Here is a 4,362-nt window from a genome sequence, read left to right as displayed (position 1 = left end):
TATAAACTGGATAAATAAGAAGGTATCTTGCATGTGTGATTTATAAACCGGATAAATAAGATCACACATGCAAGATACCTCTATAAACTGGATAAATAAGATCAGACATGCAAGATACCTTTATAAACCGGATAAATAAGATCACACATGCAAGATACCACTATAAACCTGAAAAGTAAAATCACACATGCAGAACAGATCTTTAACTATCCTGAAGAATTGGGGTTAATCTTTCAGAATAGGTCTACTGTCAGCTTAAAAAATTGGTTCATACTTACAGAAGATTTTCTACCATCTTGAGAAAGCAGGATTACATTTGTATGATATAGGTCTATCAGTCTAACAAGAAGATGCTTGTGAGACAGCTAAAAACAAAAAAGACCTGAAAAATGGTGATTTTAACCTGAAAATCAAGACCACATCTTCAGGACATTACTACCAACTTGAAAAGAGCAAAACTGTATTAACAAACTTAAAAAGTATAATCATACCTTCAGATGATCTCTTTATCAAGCTACAAAAATTAGGATCAGATCATATCTACAGGAAAGATGTTTAACAACATGAAAAAGAGCAGGTCCAAACTTGTAGGAAAGGCCCTTTTCTTTATCTTTACCTACCTGAAAAGGTCAAACATTTGATGAATAGCCTTTCTTAACAGTAAAAACTACATGCGTGTGGAAATTATGAGTCTTGTTTCATTGATATTTCAAGTAGTGGGGAAGTTATAAGATTGAAAATTGTATTGGTCTTCTGCTTGTTTCTTGGTTGGAACACTGTTTCCGTATCCATTTGAAACAAGGCAAGTTAATAAAATGAAATTAAAAAAAAAGGTAATCCAATAAGAGATCTGACAAAGTTCGGTAAAATTCAGAATGAATGCGTTATCATTAATAAAATTTACGCTTCACCATAAACCTACGTAGGAAGAAATAGATCCTGTATTTTAGTAGCAATAACTTCAGTCAGATAAATAAACGAGGTTTTGAAAAAGATAGTTTAAAAGTACATTTAAAGTAGCTGCAAAACTGTAAGTTCGACAGAGGAAATGGACTTTTGAAACTTTCAATTATCGAATGTATATCATACAGTTTATAGATCCAAACATCATACCAGTTTGTAATGTTTTGTCATTAAGCTATTAGTGTATGTTATACCTAGAATAATTAATTTTCTAAATTGTTCATTAGTTTTCTTTCATTTATGACTCTTCCCTAATTTCTACTTCATTCTATTCGTAGATGATTTTAAAAAGTGTCCGATGTACAGAGTTTGGTAACCTTATAATTGGTTATTTCAAATTAATCTTCAACCAAAATAACATGCGAACAAAGACATCAATAATTGGTTATATTTCATGCTCCAACTGAAAAACGCGTGTAATCTCTGGATTGTGAAATATCATGATCTAAATAAGTACAAAATGAATGCTTTCCTGCTGACTCTCTCAAAAAACTGTCAACTCATTCTTTTACGTTTTGGATTGCAATCATTAAGCAAGTACATCATGAACTGAAACACACAAATCATTCAATATTTAATACAGGATAGTTGTTACATTAAATGGCATAACATTATCCTTTGTTTTGCAAGAGTCTTGTTCGTATACAGGTCACGTTGTGTGAATATATCGATCTGCCAAACATCACGTTTAAAGAAGTTGATCAACACATTCAGTATAAGGACGACATGCAATACAAGAATTGCTTATCGTATTCCACATGATTAGTGAAAATTAGCCGATACGCTATATTCTGTAGTAAAGAAATTTAAGTTGTGCTAAAATATGTGTCATTAAACAGAGCTCTTTTTTTTTGTATGAATTTTACTGTCATTATAAGGCAGCCACATATCATATCAACCTTAAGATACAAATGATGGAAAAGATAAGATAGCTATATTAATAACTCTAAAAAAAAACTGAATCGAATATGGCTATATTTTTTTTTTTTTTCTACTTTTAGGATTGATGGAGAGCAGGCAAGTTAAACGCTTTTAATAACCAGTTTTGCCTTGAAGCAATACGAAAATTTTCGTTTCGGTTATTTTGGTTGATGCTAATCAAACTGACATGTTAAAAGGGGTGTTCAGAAGTATTTGCGTTTCGATACCATCACCAAACTTGAATAAAAACATGCATTATTACAATCGGGTCTCTGTCTGTCTGTTGTCTAGAAAACTAATAGATCTATGTACAAGAAAATTCTACACAAGATGGGAAGTCAACGTGGGACAGCCCTTCCCAAATTTCGTCTGGATTCGTATTCTAGATCACTTTGAATCATTTTTGTCGGTTTTGAGTTATTAGTTCTGTAAAGTGTGATCGGATTTGTCTTATATTTCATGGGCACATTAAAGTTGAGACTCCTCATCAGACTACAAAACATTATCAAGATTGTTGATCATTATGGATCTGATAAGGATTTTCTGAGTTTTAGATGGTGAAATTTGACGTTATACAAAATGAACGCATGTAATCTCGAAAAGGAGCGATGGGGCGAGGGTATGCAATCTCTGTGATTGCTCTTGTTTAGGGACATACTTGAAATCAAAATATCAAAACAATAGTGCGTATATCATAAGATTTGATAGAGTTAAGGTCCCGAACTTGAGGCGTCATTAACAAAAAAATCAATTTTAATAAAATGAATAAAAATCAATCTCCGATATCTAGAGTTGTCTTCAGGTATGAAGTGTTTGTTTCCACCAGACTACAAACTTTCTTGTATGTATGTGTATATATATATACTGTATTCTCGCTAATTTTTAAAGCGTCACGCATTATACATTCAAAATAAGATCCTTGTTCAATATTGGAAAAAATAGTTATTTAAATTAACCAATTTAAAACCTTATCACTTTAATGATTCGTTCACAGGACCATCGGATGCTGTAATTTTTAATCGTTCTTGTTATGTTTTGAGCGAAATTGGTAAGATATTTATAGCTCTTAGTTTGAAATGTGATATTCCTAACAAGTGAAGATTATTTTTATGTTTTGAACACTTTTTACAGTTATTTTCTAAACAACCTATTTGGTTTATGTCTGGAAAATCTTTTAATAATATTACAGTTCAAGTCAGTGGACAGATTAGGCTTTTTTTTTCTATCTTTTGAATTGCCAGATTTTATATACCAGTAAAGAAGAATTTCCAGCATTAAAAAGAACAATAAAAAGGTAGTTTACACTAATGCTGAAAGTATGACTTAATAGTTATGGTTGACTGAATTATAGGTTATTGTTTTTTAAAAAAGCATGTCTATACCACTCCTGCACAATTAATCATAAAATAATGCAGAGAAAGTTATTAATGTATTTTTGTTTTGTTTTTTGGCCTTAAATAATTAAACACTGTCAAATTAGACGAGTTAGTAAGATAATTTTAAATTTTGCAGCAGAAAGTGACCCTGATAAAAAAAAAAACAACACATGAATTATGTAAAAATTGACATGCATGATTAACGATACGGAAGACATGGGAAAGAATAGAGCGTTTAATGCTGTTATTTTCTTGGTGTTAAGATACACAATAGGTTAACTCTACACTGTCCACCGCGGGGAGTCACTGCCTACTATTTGTATAATCATCCAAAGAATATGTCATCTTGGTCACTCTTTTTCTTTCAGCGAATATAGAGAAAAAGCCCCCCAGTAGCACAGCGGTATGTCTGCGAACTTACAACGCTAGAAGCCTGGTTTCGATACCCGTGGTGGGCAGAGCACAGATAGCCCATTGTGTAGCTTTGTGCTTGATTACAAAAGAAGAAAAAATGAAAATAAGCTCCTGGCTACCAGGTCATAAGAATTGCTGTGAATTTCTATTTGTAGATTGTATTTATTTTTAATACATACATTAAATTTTGGCTTTAATTACGTATCCTCTATAGGAAGGTAAACATTATATTTCTTACATTCTTAAAATCTTTTGCCATTCCTTTCTGTTCCCCTGTTGGACAGCGGTAAGTCTATGGACTCACAAAGCTAAATGCAGTGTTTAATTCTCCGTGGTGGACACAGCAGATAGCCAGACGTGGCTTTGCTCTCAAACAAACAGAACTGAACCTTTATTTCTAAGCCAACCCATTGAAAATTTGACGGGCTTTGTCAGAACTTAAAATATATATTTCTTTCTCTTTTGTCAAAATAAAAGGCCTTTACTTATATTTCTTAATAGTATAAATATATGCTATGTTGTTGTTGGGTTTAGGATTCTCCTACAATAGGTCTCTGTGACTTGTTAGCGATAAATTCAACGATAAATAAACATCACGCACTTCACTTGTTTTCAAAATAATATATATATTGTTGCGTCAGCGAGTCACGTGACTACTATGACGCAACGTTTCTAGAACTATCATGTA

Source organism: Limulus polyphemus, unplaced genomic scaffold (assembly GCF_000517525.1).
Source record: "Limulus polyphemus unplaced genomic scaffold, Limulus_polyphemus-2.1.2 Scaffold2116, whole genome shotgun sequence".
NCBI lineage: Eukaryota > Metazoa > Arthropoda > Merostomata > Xiphosura > Limulidae > Limulus > Limulus polyphemus.
The sequence above is the reverse complement of the archived record's forward strand: the minus strand, read 5'-3'. Positions refer to the sequence as shown.